A 23,381-nucleotide genomic window follows, 5' to 3' on the forward strand; every position below is an offset into this window, starting at 1 on the left:
AACAACATTAGAGAGTTGGGTATATGCATACAATTTAGGAAGTTCATGGAGAATGTTACAATTTTCTTAATTGGTCCTATGTCCCTCCTAATAAGTATTTTACTGCAAGTCCGGTCCTGTAGGTTTGCTACGTGGGTGGGCTTCACAGCAAGGTTGCTAGGAAGGGATGGGACTTGGGAGGTCAGCATCCGAGCAGGAAATAAAGGCTAGAGTCTCCTGAGAGAGCAGGTCGGTCAGTTCAAGGACCAAGCAATCAGGCAGAAGAACTGCAGTCCTAACTTGAATTTTCCCCTCTGGAAACAAAACCATCAAAACATTTTCAAAGTGTTCTGCAGAAAATGCCAAGTTCATCACTGCACATCCAGCCGCAGCCCCCGTGGACCAGCCCCGTGGGCAGGGAGCAGAACCTTCCTGCAGAAATCCTGCTCTTCAGCCAGCTGCCCTTGCACCATCCCGACAAGTCTTCACCTCTCCCTGCCCTCGCCTGTAAAGTGCAGATAACAGGCTAACCTCACTGGGCTGGTATGAGGAATGGCTAATAAAATGTGATAGTGACACACCCAATTTAAATGCAAACGGCTGTAAAACAACCAAACACATATTTAAACATTTCCACTGCTGGGGGGTGGGGTGGGGGGGTGGCGGGAACAATAGGGCTGTGAGAACAGAGCATTTCTTCTCCTCTATGGTGTCCGCACCAGTTAACCAATGAATGTTTATTATTCTGTGCATCAACACTGTGGTAGGCTCTGGGAAGAATGGGGAGAAAGCTTGGTGCTTCTAAAATTTGCCGGCAGCCATTCCAAAACGTATAAACACCATTAAGAAAGACTTTAAATCATGACCTCTTTCCCTCTCTTTATATAATATGTACAGGACTCAGTCTGCACAGGACACTGCGGGGAGTGGGGGGGGGGGGCTTCAGGAACTCACGAGACTCATCACTACCCTGGGAGGGCTGCAGAGCTCTCCTCATAGCTGGCTCTGTTCAGCTTTCTCTCCTGTTTTTATCCTTTTTTTTTTCTAGGTCCATCTATATTGTCTAAATGGAGACGTTCATGGGCTTTCCTCCTTTTTAAAATGTTAAATAGTATTCTATCACATGCATGCACACACATACAAACACACATACATATGGGCACATATACAAACACACACATACATACATGCACACATACATACATGCACACATACATACACACAAACACATGCACACATACATGCACATATACATGCACAAATACACGTGCACACACACATATACAGAGACACATATAAACACACATACAAACATACACACACATTTTCTTTAACAATTCTTCATGAAACATACATTAAGTTGTTTATATATCTTGGCAACTATAAAAAGTGCTTCGCCGGGCGTGGTGGCAGACACAGCACTCAGGAGGCAGAGGCAAGCGAATTTCTGAGTTCAAGGCCAGCCTGGTCTACAAAGTGAGTTCCAGGACAGCCAGGGCTACACAGAGAAACCCTGTCTCAAAAAACAAAAAACAAAAAAACAAAAATGCCTCAAAGGACAAAGGAGTACAGATGTGCCTTTAAGATACCAGTGTCCTGTCCTTTAAACGCATATCCAGAAGTGAGATTGCTGGACCTTATCATAGGTCTGTTTGTAATTTTTTGAGGAACCCTTATGTTGTTTTCCATGCTGGCTATAGGAACCTACATTCCCACCAATATTATTCCCTTGTACATACTTGCCAGCATTATTTACCTTAAAACAACTCTCTATCCTAACAGGAGTGATGAGGCATTTACTGTCTGTGCTCTTTAGTAGCTAGGCTCTTTGACATGATATTCTTTTCCCATCCATTTTGCTGCATATGTCAGACATGCATATCTTTTTGTGCCTAAGTAGTATTTCTTTGTGTGAGTATAGTGCAATTTATTTATCTATTCATTATGTGTGGACATTCAGTTTGTTTCCAGGTTCTGGCTCTTATATAATTATATAATATAATAATATAATAAGAATCATGTTGCAGGATATAATAAAGTTAATGTAAATGTTCTTATACAAGGCCTTCTGAGGAAACATGTCTTCCATCTCCTGGGTAACTGTTTAAGAGAGTAATTGTGGATCAGACTGAGGTACGTTCTTACATTTTTATGGAACAGACAGAATTGTTACACAATGCATGTGGATCATCGGCCACCCACTTAGATAATGTACAGCTCAGTCTATACTAGCCCAGTCTCCAATAAAGCCCTGGTTCTCCTTCTTTGGAATCTCACGAATCAGGGGTCCACTGCCGTACTTCTTTCGGCTTTCCTGGCTTACCAGCTCCCACTAGAATGGCTCGTTATACTCTGTCTACTACATTCAAGGGCTTTTCTGGCCCAAAGTCTCAAATTCCTTCACATTCTTGCTACAAACCAATTCGAATGGCTTAAGAGTCACATAATCAGGTTTATCATAGCAACAGCCCCACTTTGGGGTATCCCACTTCCTACATTAGTTACTCGTCTTATCAAGATGAGAAAATGCCCTGAGAATGTCAAAGAAGGAAGGCTCTTACTCGAGGGTGTGGTGCACTGTGGTGGAAAAGTCATGGCAGCTGGAACTTGAGGCTATTGGTCGCTGTTGCTTCTGTAGTCAAGAGGAAAGGGGACACACATGCTCAGATCACATTTTCCTTTTTCTGCAAACTGGAAAGCAATCTGTGGAATGGGACTGCCCATATTTGGGGTGGGTCTTCCCCCCTCAGTTAGTCTAACTTTGGTGACTTGTCATGGGCACAGCCAGTGATTTTTTTTTCTAAGGTGCTCAATTTAAGACAAAATTAATCACCACAGTGCCTTTAGTGTCCCACATAAGAAATCCTTGCCTATTTCAAGATGTTCTTTGTGTCTTACCTGCAGTTTCTTTGGTCCACAGTATGGTAGAGGGTCTTGTGAGTCATGCTTTGAAAGACTATCTTTTTTCATTCAATTTTATTGGTATCTTTGTCAGAACTAATCGAATGTATGTATGAAATTAATTTCTGGACTTTGCTGTCTTCCATTGATCTGTTTGCCAATTATTACATCAATACCTCACTGGTACAATTATTATAAAGTACTGTAAGTCTTTATACTTATCTATTGCTGTATTACAAGTTACCTAAGGCTAGCAGTGCAAACCAACATGGCCTTATCAGCCCATAGCAGTTTGAGGGTTGGGGAGCTCAGAGCAGTTAAGCTCGGTGGTATATCTAAGAGTCTCAGAGCAGACTGCAGCCTTCTGAAGGCTGGGCCAGTACTGGAAGGTTTGCTTCTAAGCTCAGCAGTGTGGCTACATGGAGGAGCACTTATTCTTGGCTGGCTATCACTTGAGTCTCATATCCCCTAGCAGATCCTCATAGAGCTATTCATAACAGAGAATTTGGCTTTCCTTCCTCTGGACAAATAAAGGAGAGAGAGAGAGAGAGAGAGAAAGAGAGAACTCATAAAGTCATATAACTTAATCTTTGAAGCAACATTCTGCCTCCTCTGCTATATCATACGTCATTGGTAATACAGAAGGAACCCATATATGATGGGAAGGAACTACACAAGTTGACAAATATCAAGAAGTGGGAACGCTTGGTTCCAGGTCTTTGGGTAAGAGCAAGTGAAGAAGTTGGGCCACACTGGAACCCTTTTGTCAACTGTTTACCAAGGACTGTAAGTCCTGCGATGGGAGTCAACTGATATACTTTTTCTTCGTCAACATCATTTGGGCTCTTTAGGTCCTTTGTTCTATCATATACACTTTAAAATCATCACATCGATTTACTTTCTTCAAAATCCCACTGGACTTCGCACTGGGATGGTGGATCAGATTGAGAAATGCCAAGATTAATAAAGCAGTTGGGAAGATGTCTGGAGATGGTTACATCATGAGAGCCTTGGACTAATGGATGCTTTAACCTTTTGACAGGCTCAATATTTGATTAAACTGTTTGAAGGTGGTGCAGGTGGGCGGTGGGACTGAGACATTAAGGTAAAGCCCACCTTTCCACCCAGGACCCACCTTAAGGTGTCTTTGCAGGATTCTGACTCTATCCCTCTGTGCTATGAATCTTCTATTGCTTTTTACTATATTGGTTGGAGGAAGTAGGCCATAGTGTCTGCTTCAACTTTTAGCCCCCAGGATTCTCCAAGGACTCTACTGTCTTGTCTTTGTGATCTACTATCTCTGCACCCTCTTAATCTATCTTCCTCTTCCTCTCTCATGTGTCCTTTCTAGTTTCCTGACTGCTACATACACACCCCCATCAAACACACAAATCTAAAGTCTGCAGGCTGCGGCCATCTAGGATCGAATCCCTCTACATAGGAAAACTGCATTCACATATTGAACCACTTGGGAAGAATGTTCCTTATGTTAGTCCTATGGAATACCGTTATTTTGCTTTACTAAGCCATATAGAGTGAAAAGCAATGGAAAGCTCATAGCATAGAGGGATAGATCCAGAAACCTGCAAAGGCACTTAGGGACCTACCTTAAAGTGGGTTCTGGTTGAAAGCTGGGCTTTGCCTAAATGTCTTATATACTTTTTAAAAAATTATATGTATTTTGTATTTTGGATCTCTCTCTTTCTATGTGTGTCAGGTGGGGGTTGGAAGTCAGATAGGCATTTATGGACATCTGCTCTCATCTTTTATCACCAGTACCGGTCACCCCAGATAGTTACCTAAAACTATACAATAGCTAAGAGTCAGAAAGCCCCTTAAAAACTGTAAGCGATTTTCAATCAGAGAGAGCCAGAACCTGCACCTTCATGCTGCATACTGCAAAGTGCACCTTTTAGCAGACCAGGTCCTCACCTGGTGCTAATAGCCTGCTGAGACGTGATGAATCACTGCAAAGGAAAGGCATCATTTGTAAATCCCGAACCAAATGACCCACTGTCCCGTACATAGCTAATGTGCATCTCCTTAACTTTCTAAGACATGCCTCAGTTTTCTTCTAATCACTGTTCTAGGCCCTTGATAATTCCTTTGTTGAATCATCATTTTGATTTTTACTGCAGTGAGATATATAACACAAAATGCAGCACTTGGTCATCCTTAATGTGCTGTTTGGTTGCATAACCAGCATCATTTTCTAGAATTCTGCCATCTTCTCCAGGGGAAACTATGCAGCAAACACTAACCTCCTCCCCGCCCCCCCCCGCCCCCCCCCCCCACTTCCTGAGCTCCCCAATCTCTGGTAATGACTTTCTGTCTCTGTGCCACCTTATAGAAGTGGAATCAGGACTGTGTGTCCTTTTGTGGTCACGATGATGCATAGCATGTGTTAGAATTTTCACTCTCCCTCTCCCTCTTTCCTCCCATATCTCTCTCCTTTTTCTCTCTGTCCATCCTGCAGACAGAGGCTATGGTTTTAACATGCAGTTCAGATAGCTAGAACTTGCTTTGTAGCTCAAGATGACCCCAAATTTAAGCTCCTCTTGCCTCAGCCTCCTAAGCATTTTCATTGTAGGGTGGGGTCATGATGGCCAGCAAGTTTTCTATTTCTTCAAGTGTGAACAATATTCTATTTTCCCTTTATTCAGCTCTTGATAGGCACCTGGGTCACCTCTACCTTTAGGCTATTGTAAACAATGCTGCCCAAAACATAGGTATGAAAATATGTGACAGAGTCTTTGTTTGAGGATGGATAGGTGATAGATGGATAGATAGATAGATAGATAGATAGATAGATAGATAGATAGATAGATAGATAGACAGACAGAGAGACAGACAGATATAGAATGGTAGATACATAGAGGTAGACACATGATATATACATGTAGAGATATATACATGTTACATGTTATCTCTATATACACATAGAGGTAGATACATGATAGATGGTAGAGATATTGATATAAATGTAGATACATGTTATATAGATAAATGATATAATATGGTATGGTATAGTATGATATTGTATGATATGATACAGCAGAAGTAGAAGTGCTGGGTCCAGTAGCAATTCTACACTTCACTTTTGAGGACCATTTTACATTCTCCTCAGCAAAGCACAAGAATTCCAATTTTTGCATCCTCACCAACACTTGTTCTTTTTGAACAAAACAAACAAACAAAACAACAACAACAAATGCTGTGAATTTTTAAATGTTACTGTTACAAATTGAACTGTTTTAATGACCAAAAGATATGTTGAGGTCCTAATCCCTTGGTCCCTTAATATAGAACCTTAATTGAAAATAGGGTTGTTGCAGATGTTATTAATTAGGTTTCAGTCATTCTGGAGTAGAGAGGGCCCCTCAGCTAATATGACTGGCACCCCTACAAGAAAATGGCATCTGAAAACGGAGACGCACAGGAGGAATGCCTTGTGACAGTAAGAGCAGACAGAGGAGCTGAGTGGCTGCAGGCCAGCAGACTCCGAGTATCACCAGCAAACCACCAGTGGCTGCGAAATGGCAGGAGGAACCTCACGGAGGTTTCAGAGAGAGCACAGTCCAGCTGCGAAAGGGCAGGAGGAACCTCACGGAGGTTTCAGAGAGAGCACGGCCCGGCCCGGCCCATACCTTGATTTTTTTCATCTCAGCCTCCAGAACTCTGAAGCAATGCACTTGTGTTGCTTTGTGTAGTATGTCGTATATGTGTGTGCACCATGTATGTGCAGTTCTGCATGTCCCTATTTATGCACATCCAGAGGCCAAAGAAGAAGGTCGAGTCTCTGCTCTATCACTTCATCTTACTTCCTTGAGACAGGGTCTCTCACTGAACCGGAAACTCCTCATTTCAGAGAGATTTGCTGGCCAGCAAGCTCACAGGATCTGCCTGTCTCTGCCCTGGCATGTGTAGTCATTGCCTGGCTTTTCAGTAGGGGCTGGGGATTCAAACTCAGATCCTTATAATTACAGGACACATGCTCTTAGCCACAGAGCCATCTTCCCAACCTCTGTGGCCTTAAATCGCCCAGAATGGAGGGTTTTGTTACAGCAAAAGGTAGGGAGTGAACTCTCCTGACCTTTGGAGCTTATTTGAAGCTATAAGCTCTCTCCTGGTTTTCAGAAAGCCTGCTTCTCATACTCCATATCCCCTCTGCCTTCTTCCTGTTTCCCCAGTTTGTGCTTAACACCTCCATCCAACAAAGATAGAGTGACACCACGCCCTGACACACACGCTGGCCACTGTCCTAAAGCTGGCGAGATTCGAATCTTTGTTCTCTCTTGAATGTGTGTGTTTTTCTTTGGTGCGGCATCTACCTTGTCAGAACATTTAAGGAGGGTGGTGGCATACTTTCTGCCCATGATTTCCACCCTCATTTCCAAACTCCAAAAGAGACCTCCCTCCGGTTTTAGCCTTGCTTCAGAACCTTCTCACAGGCAAATGGCACTTTTTATCTTCCCAGCCTCATTTCATTAAGTGGAAACCGCAGTGTGTTAGAATTATGGAAATGGGTGCTATTATAACCCACATCTTCGGCTAAAACGTGATGTGCTATGATTTTCCGCCTGCTTCGATCAGTATTTATGTGAGCTGAGGTGTGAATGATTCACAGAATCTATGTTCTTAATTTTTATTTCCCTCTTTAGCACTCTAGCTGGCTGTTAACCTGGGCCAGGTGGCCCCTCCCTTGCAGAGTCAAGCCTTCCAAGCTGGTTTCCTAACTGTTAGAAGCAGCAGCAAAATCTCTTAAGTTGGGTGGGAAGAGTAGGCCCAGCTGTGCGGGGACAACCTGGGTGCCCAGCCAAGGCTCGGATGTCTGTAAGTATCCCCTCCAGACCTGACCCACATGGTACAGCTGTCTGCGCTGATTCTCAGGGCCAATCTCTCAATGCATTTTCAATGAGCTGATTCTTTCACCCACTATAATCTGAAAGACCTTGGTGTGTAGGACTCTCCATTATACTAACCCCTACCACGTGCACAGATGTGAAGGCTTTCTGTTATATCCATCAAAGCAAAATGCTCATATTGCGGCTAATTCTATTGCTGTCTGAAGATAAAGATTAATTTACAGTTGTCATGGTGCAGAGCCAATAAGGAAAACAGAGGCATTTATGCTTAGCAGAAGGACTGGTTGAAACCCTACATACACCTGAGTAAACAGAAATTCCTAGATTCTGATGGATTTGCCTAGGGTCACACATCTGGGGCAAGAAATCAGGGCCCTGACCCCTGTGTGGGGCTCGAGTCTCTCCAGTGGAACTTGTTGAACACAGAGTGCAGGTAAAACTAAGGGAAGTTGTTTCTCTGAGAGTGTCTCTCCAGCGCTCAGAGATGAACTCTTCCCTTCCGCCTCAGATAGGACATCTTCCTCATTTCCAGGACTCAAGCACAAGTTCTAAGCAGTTGCCTACCAGGAAAGCTCAGCTTACTCCCAGGCCAGAGTTTCTGCCTAGCTGTCTTTGGAGCTAGTCTGACCTTGTAAAGGGTGCTGGATCCTTTGAAGCCAAACTAACGATTAAAACTGACTTCCTGAACTGAGAAATAATTGTTTTCATATGTGAACACGGCGGGGGAATGTAGGTAGTGACGAAGACGACGAACAAATGCCGGCCGAAAACAAGATGTGCTCTCTGCCAGAGAATTCTTTCAGGATCCTCTCATATTTTCCGTGCATTTCTGCAGCAAAAGAGCTTGAGGCGAGCGAGCTGAAACAGAAGAAATAACACTTAGAAAGTTTGCTAAAATACAACTTGGATCCCTCTTTTGTTCATAAGCAGCACATCCAGGGATGCTATGCTCCTGTCTTCCATCTCCTGGAATCTGCATCTTGCTCTTGCAAGTTGTGTGTGTGTGTGTGTGTGTGTGCGCGCGCGCGCGCGCGCGCGTGTGCATGTGTTGCGTGTTAAGGTGTCTGGGTCACACAGAGAAAACTGTCTGGGAGGGGGGAGAGGTCAAGGTTACAATGGATATTTAATATTTGTGCATGCCTATGCAAATTACGTAGTCATTGATGCTTACCTGATGTAGAATCAAAGCTAGTGGCTGGCTTAAATCACTGGCAAATCAGAATTTGCCTTCTCTCTCCTGACAGAATACTAGCTGTGACCTGGAAAGTTATTCACCACTTGTAAAAGTTGTTAGTAACACATGGCCCTTGTGGCCCGTCCCATCTAACACCCTGTGTACTCGTAATTGTTGTCTAGGGGGTAATCAGATGAATGGTTTTTTGTTTTTGTTTTGTTTTTTGTTTTGTTTGTTTGTTTGTTTTTAGTTTCTCACTTCTACTCTAATAACTTTATAAGGTTCTTCTATTCTCAATTTCTATAATTCTTACATTGCTGCTTACCTTCAAAAACAAAACACCAAGCAACAACAAAAGCCAGTCACACACAGTTGTGTATTCCAGGAATGTCAGCTACGTTTCAATTCCAAGTTTAGTCTTAGAGCCATACAGCCAGTGAGGTTCCAGGAGGCAGAGGAGTTGCAAGCCAGGGTGACCAGTAAGAACATGGGTCTAAAAGTCTCTGTCTAATAGAACCCTCTGTGATAACAGTGGGTGCTGCAGACATTGGTGATATACTGCTGTGGGATGATTGATGGCTGCTGTCAAGGGAGAGACTGAATTTTCAATGGAATTTTAACGCAAAAGCTCACTGTGTTAGTGACTACCGAATGGGACAGCGAGGGACATTCAGACTCCAGCTGATTGTGGCTAACCACCATTACATGCTCACAGGTCTCACTCTGATCTTCTGATTTTCTACACAAATTTGATTTTTCTTTTTTAAATGAGGATGTCATAACTTTAAAATACCAAACAAGTCTAAAGAAGAGCCCCAGTGGTTTCATCTGGGTCAGTTGTCATCTAGTGCGTCAACTTAGGTCTCATCCACTCTGTCCCTTCTGTAGCCTGTTCCCTCTCTCCTGCCGGTGTCAGCCATCAGCAACATTTGCATCAGCCTCTTCTCCCAGCCCACAAAGCTGGAACATCCACTGTTCCATTGTTCTAGACTCTGACCTCTGTCTTCACAACTCTGCCTTGACCTCACCTCAAGAATCTACCCTCACCAATGAGACGCCTCCAGTCACCTGTTCTCTTTGTAACTGACCCTTCTCCAGTATCCCCCAAGAAGACCTCTGTACTGGCTGGTTTTGTGTGTCAACTTGACACAAGCTGGAGTTATCACAGAGAAAGGAGCCTCCCTTGAGGAAATGCCTCCATGAGATCCAGCTGTAAGGCATTTTCTCAATTAGTGATCAAGGGTGGGAGGACCCATTGTGGGTGGTGCCATCCCTGGGCTGGTAGTCTTGGGTTCTATAAGAAAGCAGGCTGAACAAGCCAGGGGGGAGCAAGCCAGTGAGTAACATCCCTCTATGGCCTCTGCATCAGCTCTTGCTTCCTGACTTGCTTGGGTTCCAGTCCTGACTTCCTTTGATGATGAACAACAATGTGGAAGTGTAGGCTGGATAAATCCAGGAATCCTGCACAAACCCTAAGACAACCTCTCTGCTACTCTCCAGGTCATATAGATAAAATCCCTACATGTTTTATAAAGAGTCTTCAGAAAGATCATTTGCTTTACCGTTTAAGTTCTCAGAAGGTAGAGAGTATGCCTGTGGCTGGTTTATTCGTAGAGTAGCTTTGTACAGACTCTCTAAAACGGCAGTTCTTAACCTGTGGGTTGTGATTCCTTTGGGGGTCAAATGACCCTTTTAAACAGGTCACCTAAGACCATCAGAAAACACAGGTATTTACATTACGATTCATAACAGTAGCAAAATTACAGTTATGAAGTAGCAATGAAAATATTTTTATAACAGCCGGGCGTGGTGGCGCACGCCTTTAATCCCAGCACTCGGGAGGCAGAGGCAGGCGGATTTCTGAGTTCGAAGCCAGCCTGGTCTACAAAGTGAGTGCCAGGACAGCCAGGGCTACACAGAGAAACCCTGTCTCGAAAAACCAAAAAAAAAAAAAAATATATATATATATATTTTTATGATCGTGGGGTCACCACAACATGTGTTTTATTCATTTATTTTTATTTTATTTATTAAGTAAAGGGTTTTAGCCTTAGGACGGTGGGGAACCACTGCTTTAGAACACGATACCTGGTGAGAAATAAATTTTATCTCAGCTCAGTCCATACATCATTTATACATTCACCTTTAAAGAAGAGTCTCACAAAGCCATACAGCTTTAACTCTGTGCCTGGCTCAGTGAGGTTTTGTTTTCTATTTCTTTCTACGTTGATGTCAAGGTCCACTGATGGAACCCAGTCCGAACTCTGGAACCTTGCTACCAGGAGTCCAGCCCATGCTGACATCCGATCAGTACTAACTAACTACCCAGAACACCCTTGGCCATTTCCTCTAAGGATTCTCAACCTCCACCTGCCTCTCCACCCTGCAGACGTCTTCAGAGTAAATCGGAGACCAGGACAAATGCGATTCTCTAATCTTTCTGGAATCTTCCTAGTCCCCACTTAAAGAACTTCATTAGAGTCAGAGTGCACTTCATAGGAAATGATTTACATTGGGAAAAAAAGATGAATGTCTGTTTTTCCTTGCCTAGGATAGTTAACTTCCTGTGATTCAAAACCCTTTTCATGGGTAAAGGTCACTTTCTAACTTATGTGCGGCATCTGAGTATGTTTGGCTGAAAAGGGTGTGACTCTCAAAGCATTAATGGGGTTTGCAGACAGGTGAAAAACAAAACAAAACAAAAAGCCACCAAGCTTAAGACACACTTAAAAGGGGAATGACAAGAATCACACAGTGCAAAGTGACACAAACACTGCCAGCGTGCCCTGAACCATGAAGCCAGCCCACCTGATCCTGCCTGAGAGAGGAAAGACTCCCATGGCATATCTGATCAGGGGCACAGCATGTGGCTTTGTGGATTCTTGTGGGCTTTTTTTTCTTTTTTTTTTTCTTTTAAATCAAATCTGTTGTGAACAAAGACAAAATAAATATGATGTTTGTTCTGGAGACACTGACTGTCCCTTACAGAAATAAAAGATTGGTGGCCATTTGCCCTCCCTAGTGTAGCAGATAGCGGCTAGGGTATAGGGTCTGACCAACACAATTTACCTGGTCTCCCAACTCCGTTCCTGTCATATGATTGATTGACTCTGTGTGAGTCCAGAGTCACTTAGCTATGGGTGTTTGCTCATCTGTAAAATACAGAGACTGGCACTATTCTTGAAGGTAACTCTGACATGGAATTAACGGGAGGAGCTTGCGGAGCAGTTATGTCTCGTGCATAGGCTAAGATCCACGTGAGCACTCATTAAATGAAGTCTAAGTCACGATGAACACTGCAGTCTTCTGCCCTCCAGTTCAGGGCAGGGGAAATAGAAATCAACCTTTAAAAAGACTGGGGTTCTCTCTTCTCTATCTTTCCTTTGGGGGCAACCAGCCCTTGCCTTTCAGGTTGCGTGGCACAGCGCTAAGAGAGGGCCCCGCTACTCAGGTCTTGGTGGGGAGTTTTTCCAGCTTCTTACTGCAAAATCTTCCTTCCTTTCCAAGAGGAGCCCTCAAGAGAAAAGGGGCTGTTCTCTACAGAAGAAACACAAAAGGGGCCAGCTGGAAGAAATGCTAAAGCAAGAACCCTACATACACTCAGATTCTACGGGTGCGCTGCTTGCTGACGTAACGGCCAAGAATCAGAAACCGGAAATAGAAACGCTGAATGAAAACAAACCATCTGGGCTGAGCTACCGAGGGAGCAAAGAAGGTTCAGCAAATGTCTAAGACCCTCAGTGGCGGCTGCTCAGGCTTCGTGAGCAAGGCAGGAAGCAGTCAATTATGAAGCCTGTGAAGGTTTCTGCTCCCCAAGCTGGTGGGGATGAAAGGGGGTGCGGAGAGGGGGAAGTGCTAAGGTAGCAGATAAGATCCTTAAAGATCTAAAAATAAGATCTAATAAATTAAAGATGAAAAAAATCTAAAATAATAACAAATAAAAGGTTGCTTGCCTAACTGGACATAGACCTGATGTCCAGGGAGATAACGCATGGATGCCATCTCTGTGGAAAAATAACCAACCACTTAAAAGGAAGCCAAGGGTGGGAATCTCACTTCCTGGACTGGGCTAGAGAAGGGGAATGTGTGAAATACACAAACCAGAGCTGCTGCTGATACCCCAAGGACAGACACGGCTGGAGGACCACCCAGTATCCGCTCAGAAGAAGGGGGTCGGATAAGCTAAACCCAGCCCCCTGGGAATATCAGCATACCAGACAGAGTTTGAGGAAGAACAGTTAAAAGCCATATGGTCGAAATGTCTTTCTTAAAAACTGGCTGGATAAAACCTGCACAAATGACCGGTTATATGTGTGCAAAAGTCCATGGAAAGGGTTAAAAACAAAGGCCTGTAAGTATGGTCTCAGTAAATCAACTAAGAACTAAGTAATGCATCTCATATTCATATTCTGTCTCTGTCTCCCCCCCACCCTATACTCCATGTGTAACCTGGACTGTCCTTGAACTCAGTCTTGCTCCCAAGTGCTGGTAATATGCTTAGGTACATGGGTCTCCTCTAAAATAAAAAGAGAGATGGCTCAGCAGTTAAGAGCTGCTGACTGCTCTTCCGAAGAACCCGGTTCAGTACCCAGCACCTACACTGACACTAACAACCATCTAACTCCAGTGCTGGGGATCGTATGCCTTTTGGCGTCCATGGGCACTCTGCACATGCACAGACATACATGCAGGCACACATACACACATAAAATAGAGATAAATAAATCTCTGGGAAAAAATAGAAGTTAAAATGGCAATCTGGGGTTTAATAAAGAGCACATTTATTCTTAGTTTCCTGGAACTCTGAATCTAGACATATTATATGGGAGTATATGTATCCTTGTGTATATGCGTATATCACACACTCATGTTTAACATGTATGGTTTCTATCTATGCGTATTTTAGAACTTTCTCCATTCCTATCACTTAGCTACACATACACACACACCCTTAAGCTCTTAACAAGTAAGATCCATCAGTGAAAATGTCAACGGTACCAACCGACTCTACACATTAATCTTGACAATAAGCCTCACCCTAAACAAGGGATTATCTACAAACGTAAGCCTCTCCTCTTGTTCCTCCAGATGACTGACTCAATCACAAGAACAGGCCTGAGAGTGGCCAGGGGCTTCTGAGTTTCGGCTGTGAACATCATGGGTTATGGGAAGCAGCAATGTCAGCTACCACTTTGTGTGGAGGCAGGGGAAAGATGCAGCCCTGACCAGATGGCCAAACTGTTCTTCACATCTCATGGGTGCAGCCCCCACTGGCATGCAGCAGTGTGGGGTGCAGACAGACGGCCACAGGTGACCCCTGACCTTTCAAGGTCAACCCTGTCCTGCCGCAGCCCTGGAGGAAGAGGAAGTTTGCTCTCAAGCCCACCACTTCTGGCTTGCTTTTCATTTCTGTTTTCCCCCTTTTCCTCCTGGGTCTACACACATCTCAGCCACCACTCCTTCCAGCTTCTTTTTTGCATGTCTGTTTTCATTTTCCAGTCTCACCCCATCTTCCTTCCTCAGCAGCTTCAGGATCGCCTCCGCACTTGCTCCTTCCCAGTTCCCCCTGGTCTCCGTCTGTTCTTCTTCCTCTCTTCGGGGGCCCCTTCCCAGACACTTCTCCTCCCAAATGCAGCTTGTGTAGTTTCAGAATCACTCAGGTTAGCGAGGGCAGATAGGAACAATAGACAGTGGTTTGGGAGGTTTTTTGTTATTGTTGTTGTTTTGTTTTTGTTTTTGGTGCTGGGGTAGTGTGCGTGTGTGTGTGTGTGTGTGTGTGTGTGTGTGTGTGTGTGCGCGCGCGCGCGCGCGCGCGTGTGTATGGTGGGAGTGTGAGAGCTTCTAGATATTGATGGGTGACTACTAAGAGGCAGTATTCTAGTCCATTCTCTGCTCTTATGACTGAGTGCCACAGAATAGGTTTTGTGTGTGTGTGTTTGTGTGTGTGTGTGTGTACATGCATGTACACAAGGTATGTAGAGGCCAGAGGTCAACCTCTAGTGTTGTTCCTCAGGGGCAATCTTTTCCCCTCCTTATTTATTTCCGAGTGTGTCTGTCTGACTGTCTGTCTGTCTGTCTGTCTGTGATATGCATGTATGGGTGTGAGTCTGGGGTTCCAAGGCTGATCTCAGGAACCTTCCTCAATCCCTCTCCGGCTGATTGGCACATGGCTCTCAACTGGCCCCAACGCATACCCATAGGACTAGCCTCACTAGCTAGCTTGCTTCAGGGCTCCCCTGTCTCCATATTCCAAAAACTGGAATTCCAATGGAGCCACTCCCCTCATGCCCAACTCAGCATTTGTGTAGGTTCAGGGCATCTGAACTCTGGTCGTTCAGCTTGAGGGACAAACACTTTAATTAATGAGCCATCACCACCCCACCCCCATCCCTCTCTTTTTAGGCAGCCTCTCATTGGCAAGGCGCTCAATAATTAGACTAGGCTGTCTGGCCAGTAGCCCCCAGGGGTCTATCCCTTTCTCCCTCCCCAGCACTGTGGTTACCCTCATAGCCGCCATGCCTGACTTTTTCACCCGGTGTCAGAGGTCTTCATATTTGCAAAGCAAGCACTTTGCAAATATGAAGGTACGCACTTACCAACTGCACCATCTCCCCAGCTCCCAGGGTTGGTAGTTTTGGATGAGCAAAGCTTTATTTAGCTCAAGATACTGAGAGCTGAGAACTGCAAAGCAAGAGCCTTCTTGTTCATGAGGACGAGACAGGGATCCATACCATGCAAGGAGGGCATGAAAGACAGAGACCTGATACAGCGGCGCTAGAGATGAGTCATTCACCCATCACCGCACAAATGCTTAATCCAATCATCAGGCAAGGTCCTCGTGACCTAGTCAACCTCTAAAGGTTTACAGGTTCTGGAAATTAAGATGTAGCCATCTTTTTCAGAGAGCAGGAGGCCATGCTCCCCCCTTCCTACATGGAAATCTTTTCGTTTTTTTTTTTTAAAGCCACCAGGGAAAATAAGCTTTAGGTAGAAAAAAAAAAGAGTCTAAGATGAAATATCTGTATATTTTTAAAGATTTATTTGTTGTTTTTGTGTCTTTGTTTTGTGTATCTGTGGTATATTTATACATGCGTGCAGGTGCCCACGGAGGCCACAAGAGTTAGATTCCCTCGGGGCTGGACTTCTAGATGGTTGTGAGCCCCACTGGACTCTCTCCAGTTCCAATGTATTTGTAACAGCAGAGAAAAATATAATTTTTAGTAATATGGAAGAAAGGGTCCCTAAGCATGTTCCTGCAATGTGGCTGAAGCAGTACTTAGGAATGTTGGAGCATTGGACTTGCAAACTTTATATGCCCCAGTACAGGGGAACGCCAGGGCCAAAAAGTGGGAGTGGGTGGGTAGGGGAGTGGGTGGGAGGGTATGGGGGACTTTTGGGATAGCATTGGAAATGTAAATGAGGAAAATACCTAATAAAAAGTATATTAAAAAAAAGGAATGTTGGAGCACAGAGGCCATACACTTCAGCATCACAGGACCCACGTTAGGAGCCCTAACCTGCTCCATGAGTATATGAACCTGGACACGGCCCTATTCAGGAAACAATGGGTCAATGAAAACCCGACGGGTTGGCATTCTCTAGAGACCATAGTGGTTACATAATGACTGGGTCTCCACCAGACAGAACTGAGTTCACCCTGCACTTCATGCGTTCATTGCCAATTGACTACATAGCTTAACCTCTATAAGCATCAGGCCTTCCTGAGTAGGAAGATTCGATGCACAAAGTGCTAATCAAGGTGGCAAGCGGAGCGCTCAGTGAGAAGCCGCTGTCCCCGGTCGCTTCCCTCGCCTTCCTCGTGACTCTTAGAGTTACTAGTATGATCCCTGGATAATCATCATCAGATAATCATTTAAATCATGTCATTCACACCTCACAAGTTACCTGAGTAATTTTCAATGTGAAATATCAAAAGGCGGAAAGACAGGCCATGCCTTCTTCTAGGCATGCCTGTTAACAGTAACCTTGTCAAAAAGAAAACACAAGTGAAGATGCTATAGAGGACTGGATGCCAGTCACGAGCTCTGGCAGCTCTGACCTCATCATTAGATTTCCATCGGACCAAGTGACACTCTTATGAAAAAAAAGCCACTCTTCTTTCTAGTTACCCTTCTAGTGCGATGCCATTTACTATTGTAGATATTATCCAAGACTGTTCACTTACCTTTATATTTAAATCCAAGTCCTCAGCTATACTATCTGCATTTCAAGTACAAAAGAGCAGCAGCGTGGCTAGGGGCTGTCATGTTGGATGTGGCAGTGTGGCTAGTGGTTGCCATGTTGGATGTGTAGATTAGAACATCTCCATCATCACAGAATGTCCTCTCAGGTACTACATACCTATAGCCTATGTAAATAAATCATGAAGTATAATATAATTTACCATAAACTAGACTCTGGTGGACATAGGTTCGAGAAGCACCTGGAAGTTTTACCTGTCCTTTCACTTCAATTAGATGTTTGTATTCGTCCTTATGAGTCTGTTAGGGATAGTCACAGTTTTGTGTGTACTTGAATCTTATAGATAGGCATATATTACAAACACCTACCCCTCTAGGGTGATGCTAACAAAGACAGGAAGCAAATATAAGTAATGAAATGCTTTCCTAATTAATCTTGACTTTAAGGATTCTTATTGCCACCCACAGATAAAATATATTTTATATTGCAACCTAACACAAGCACGTACAAACGCAGCTGGGGAAAATCATACAATAACCTGACCTCTTTGTATATGCATTGTATTCTGATTGTTTTTGTAAGAATTTTCTATTTTCCCTTGCTTCCTTTTCTCTTCTTTCTTTTTTTCCTCCTTCTCTTTTTCTTCTTCTAGTGCTGGTTTTCCAAAACCCTGGAAATTTGCGTTTTGAGGTTGCTTGTTTGTTTGTTGTTTGTTTGTTTGTCTGGGGAAGATTATTTTGTTTTGCTTTGCTTTGTTTTGTCTCACAGAAGGGATTAGCCATAGTTTGAATAGCACTTAGCAGCAGCCCAGGGTGATGAGATAGGTAATCCCAACTGTCAGCTTGATGAGATGTGGAATCAGCTGGGACACCAGCCTCAGAGCATGCTTGTAGATTATCTTGATCAGATTAAACTGGGGTTGGAGGGCCTGCCTACAGTGGGTAGCACCATTCCCTGGGCTAGGATTCTAGACTGAATGAATAAAAGGGAGAGTAATGTTAGCAAAAGCCTTCCCTGCTTCCTGACTTTAGATGAGATGTGACCAGATACTTCAAACCCTGCCCCCTTGGCATTCCAGCCATGATGAATTGTACCCTGAAACTGCAAGCACAAATAACCCATTTTTTTGCTTAGGTTTCTTTTGTCAAGGTATGTCACAACAGCACTAGAAAAAGCAAAGCAAATGGCAAGTTCAACTGTTTATAGAGAGTGGGCACGCAGATGAAGGAGCTATGTGGGCTAAGAGAAGATGGAGAGACCATGGCCTTTGAAAGGGGACAGAGGTTCCTGCTGATGAACTTCTAATCACAGAAGAGACTTTAAGCATGAAACGCTCTTGTTTTTTGAAGAATGGCAAAAAATTCTTAAAAACTGTGGACATAGCCACTTGCCAGTCAACGCCAACAATTCTCTCAGCGGACATTGGTCTGATTAAAAGTTAATTTTCAACTTTTAGTTGTTAAACAAGAGAAAGGTTCTTTTTTTTTTCTATTAAAAAAAAAGAGTGAGAATCTTTCCCAATTTAATAAGGCACAATCCCCCCTTTCTTCTCATGGCTCAATAGGGAAGAAAGGAGACTCCTAAGCTGAAGGAGGAGCATATATGAACATGGATGCTTCTCCTGGAATAAGTTTCCAGTCAGCCAAGGGCAGATGAGGTTGGTCATTCCAATAACATTCCAAGAAAGTGGCTTCACCTCTGTCTCATTAGAAAAGCCATGCTGTCAGCAGGTGTCTTGAAGCAGCCTGGCAGGAATGGCCCCTGGCCTTTTCTCCTTGAAGAGTCTAAACCAACCAGATGTCCAGGAGTGGAGCCGCCAGAGTACAAAGGTCCATCAATCACGGTGAGGCACCCTTCAATTCCAATGATGAATCCCAACGGTTGTGCAGTTAAAAGGTGTCAGCTTTGTGTACGAGACCTCTGGTTTTTGCCTCAATCATGTAAAACCATAAATATTCAATCCCCTTTAAAGATAGATTTTGAACTCAGAAATAATTTAAGGTTTGTGGGGTTAATAGAAAAATTGCAGAGTTCTCACATCTTTCGACCCAGGTTCTCTGATGTTGGCATATCACATAGGCCAGGTCCATGTGGGAAAACTTAAGGCGGTCTCGTTGCCATGTAAGTCTTTTCTGAGATGCTTTGTTTGGATTTCACTGATTTTTCTTTTCAATAATGTTCCCTTTAGGTCTAGAATGCAGGGTAGCTTCCACATTGCATTTTATTTATTTTTAAAACCTACATCAAAAGGCCATTTTACATGGTTTCACCTAATACCTTAAGAATCAAACTAGCAGCTAAAGAAGGTAAATCATACTATAATGGGGTCATTAAATTCTAGGGACGCAACTGTATCAAGGAATCCCTCATTGGCATGCATTTATGGCCAGTGTGGTAATTAATATCATCTAGACTCTAGAGATCACCATATGTTTTTGGCATCTGTTCATCTCCTAGCAGTGTGAAGTATGAGGTAAGTACATAGGATACACAGGCTGCACAGCTACTATTTGATCATAAACAAGAATTAAGAACCAAGAAATTCAAAGAGAGGAAGAACAGCTAGCTACTTCCTGCTCAGAAATCTCTATTTGATCTATTTCGTTGTCTATCTAAAATAAATAACACCTTGAAATACCACTGTTTACAGTAGTTTGCTAGGCCTACTATGGCAAAGTACCACATACAGGTGGTACTTAGTAGAAATTCATTGTCTCATAGCCCCATTGGCTGGGAATCTGAGACATTACCTTAGTTTGGCTTCTTCTGATGCCTCGCTCTTTGGCTTATAGATGTCTCCCTTCTTGTATTCTTATACAGTCCTTTGTTTGTACAGGGCTATGCCCTGCCTTCTGCCTCTCATTAAGGAGACTAACTGGATGAAGCCCACCTACATGAGCTCTTTAACTTCAGGGGTGTTTCTGATGCTAAGGTCCTATTCCTCAGTTGGTTCCTGACCTATCAGTAAAGATGCCAAGTGCCAATTGCTGGATGGAAGGAATAGGCAGGACTTCCAGGTCCCCACAGGCAAATGAGTAGACTTGAGGAGAAGAGAGAGAGAGAGTTTGCCATGCTTGGGAGGGAGAAAATCCAACCAGCCATGGGAGATTTCAGGCAGGGTGGCCACAGGCTGCTTCTACAGGCAGGAGGTTGGGATGTTGAGCTGGGACTGAAGGTGGCTGAGCAACTGAGGTTGAGTACAGATTTATGGTGCTGAGCTGGGAGTTCTGGGAAGGGCACACTAGCCAGGGTAGACTGGGGCCTCTCTTCAATTGAACCAAAAGGCAAGTTGAAATTGAGCAACATGTGTGTCTGTGTCTTTCATCCATGGATCCAATATGATCTGGGTGGAGGCTGCTAGTGTGGTCTGTTCCCAGAGCTTAGGCAGGGTAGCAAAAGCTACACGCAGCATGTAACTTAGTCACCTTTTCAAAAAAATGATAATTACATTTATTTACTTTTTTTTCTTGTACGGAGATAAGAGGCCATTTTGGGGGGACTTGGTTCTCTTTTTCCACAGTGTGAGTCCCAGAGATTTAACTCACGTCGTCAGGCTTGGCGGCAAGCACCTTTACTCACTGAGCCATCTTGGTGATCCTTAGTCATCGGTGTCTCCATTTTAAAGAACCTGTCTTTAAATAAAGTTATGTTCCTTCTTTAGAAATCCAATGCATACTGGATGGAGGGGGCACACATCTTTAATTGTAGCACTTGGAAGCCAGAGGCAGGTGGATCGCTTGAGTTCAAGTCCAGCCTGGTCTACAGATCAAGTCCCAGGATAGCTAGGGCTACACAGAGAAACCCTATCTGCAAAACCCAAAGAAAGAAAGAAAGAGAGGGAGAGACAGAGAAACAAACAAAGAAACAAAGAAAAGGAGTTCAACATATAAATTTGGAAGAAACAACTAATTTTTGTTTTTGTTTTTGTTTTTTAACAAAATACTGAACATGTTTGGAAGCTTTGAAGTAAAAACAATAAGCTAAATCAAGAATAAAAAGGAAAAAATCAGAAGTTCCCTGAATCAGATGATCATATCATTCATAGTCTCAACCTGCTGTCTTTTGGGACTACCTTTCGGTTACTCATTTGTGTGTCTAGACCTAAGCTAGTTACCTGTAAGGGCTAAAGTTATATCTCAAGTTTTAATTAATTTGCTTAAGAGATCTATTGTAAAAATATCTTTTATTCACTTGATATAATAATCATCTCAGAGGCTTCTCCTCTATCTGCTAATCTAGGCCTAGTCCTAGAAGCCTCTGGTCTCCATACAATCTAATCTAGGCCTAGAATGTTTTCAGTCTCTGAGACTTATTGCTGAATGAGTTCACCCCTTCCTAGTTCCTTCTGAACTCTGGCTGGCTGGTTCAACTCAATTGTTCTGGCTCAAACTCCTCTGATCTGACTGATTCAATCTGGCTTCTCTCAACTTCTCAGAGTTGCTCTGCTTGGCCTCAAGCTAACTCTGTCCTGGTCTTCCAGTTCTTTCTCATTCTCTGGCTGTTCTATCTTCACCTGTGTCTAGCTTGTTTTCTCTTTACAGCCTGTCTCTGTACAACAGTAAAACTGCCCTATCTCCTTTTCTTTCTCTCTTTAGCCTCTCTTTTCTCTCTGTTCTTGTGAGAGTTGAGCATATCCTATTCTTGATTCATCACTTTGTCTGCCTCTCAATTAGACATCACTTTCAGGCATGGGTGCTTCCTTTTACGAACTAACTTTGCCTTCATTGTTTGAGGTTAAAGATGTATAGTAAGAGAATATCTGTATTCCAGCCAGAGGGAGTAAAGGTGTCTACTAAGGCTGAGCCACACCACAAGTAGAAACAGGTTTTCCCAGTAAACAATATAATCTTGGGTTCACAGTGTGGTCAAATATCCCTACAACAATCTATAAAACAAAAATACCTCTAACCTGTAAGCCCTACTTGGCCAAGGACAGATAACTTCCTAGATACGAGAGGCTATAAAATAACAATATATTCTCATGGCTTGAGAATATAACAAGCCATGCATTTTCACTTCTATAAACAAGGTTGGCTGCTCCAACTGCACAGGCTATGTTTGATCACATGAAGGCAGGAACAGCATAGGCAGGAAGTAGGTCAGGGTATATGCTTGCCCCTACTTGGATTAAGGCAGGAAGTACATAGCCTTGTGGGTTTTGCCTTTATAAGCACCTGAGTAACTTGCTGCCATTCTCTGGAAATTCTGGGTATGGACCTGGCCATTGTCCATAGTCCTGGCCAATATTTAATAAAGCTTGCTTCAGATTTGTGGTAGTAATATTGCTCTAATCTAGAGCTGCCTCCCTTTGCATCTCCCACAATCACACTGAATCTCTATCAGACCTCTCACCACCTTGGGATGACCCAGAAGGTTTCTCAGAGTTACCTTTTCCACATTTTGTGCCTGCTGGGGCAGAAAGAGATACCGTCCCAAGAACATATAGAATGGACATGCATCCATGATTGTGCACGAGGCTGTCATGGGCCAGAGAGCAGCCTATCTGCCTTTTGACCTATAAAACTCAGTGTTTCTAAGAATATAGTCTTGAAGCACAGTTCACTCCCATTTGTGGTGGTGGAGGTGGTGGGTGTACACCACCACACATCAGAGATCATAATTTCACAAAGCTTACCTACGAGGCTACAATCTTCATTTGGAGGCTGTCAAGAATGAAAACAATCACTGGACCTAGAAGAAAAGTTAGATCGTGAGCAAAAGGAGGGTGCCAAGGGCATCTCCGTCAGAGGAAACATGGGGATAAAAGGGCAGCAGGAGAGGGGTGCTGCGATTAAAGGGGAAGAGGCCAGAACAGAAGTAGACCCTGGCAGAGATGTTGAGGACAGGAGGAAAGTGGGCTGCCCAGAATGGGGAAGCCAGCCAGACTTTCACTTGTGGGCTGTCCAGGCTGTCCTTAGTTTAGAATTATCAGGCACCTGAATCAACAAGGTCAAGAATGTGACCTGAAGGATGGATGGATATTTGTTCAGGAAACCACACGCTGAGACAAAGTCTCCAAGAGTTAAACTGGGGCTCTTACCTTTACTGATGGCAGAATTATACAAGAATTCAAGCCAGCGTTACAGGAGTAGGGACGATTCTTCTGTAAATGTACTGATGGAGATGGGCAGGAGTGGGAACGTGACGGGAGAAGGCACCCCTGGTACTCATTTCTCAGTGTGGAGCGCTCAGAGGGCAGGGAAGGCATGCAAGGGGCAGGTTGGGCCTCAGCCTCTCTGCAGCCCAGCTAGCGCCCCGCC

The 23,381-nt window shown here is 43.8% G+C and overlaps 1 long non-coding RNA gene across 1 annotated transcript; it reads right to left on the minus strand.

The window, feature by feature from the left end:
- Positions 1–6,522: 6,522 nt before the first annotated feature.
- LOC115031093 (uncharacterized) lies at positions 6,523–23,341 on the minus strand. The gene is made up of 3 exons (XR_003836676.2): positions 23,162–23,341; positions 22,757–22,812; positions 6,523–8,603 (listed from the first exon to the last, which is right to left on the minus strand). It is a non-coding gene; the product is annotated as an uncharacterized LOC115031093 (long non-coding RNA).
- Between the last annotated feature and the right edge of the window lie 40 nt (positions 23,342–23,381).

The sequence above is a fragment of the Mus caroli genome, unplaced genomic scaffold (assembly GCF_978045245.1).
Source record: "Mus caroli unplaced genomic scaffold, Mus_caroli_1 scaffold_4, whole genome shotgun sequence".
NCBI lineage: Eukaryota > Metazoa > Chordata > Mammalia > Rodentia > Muridae > Mus > Mus caroli.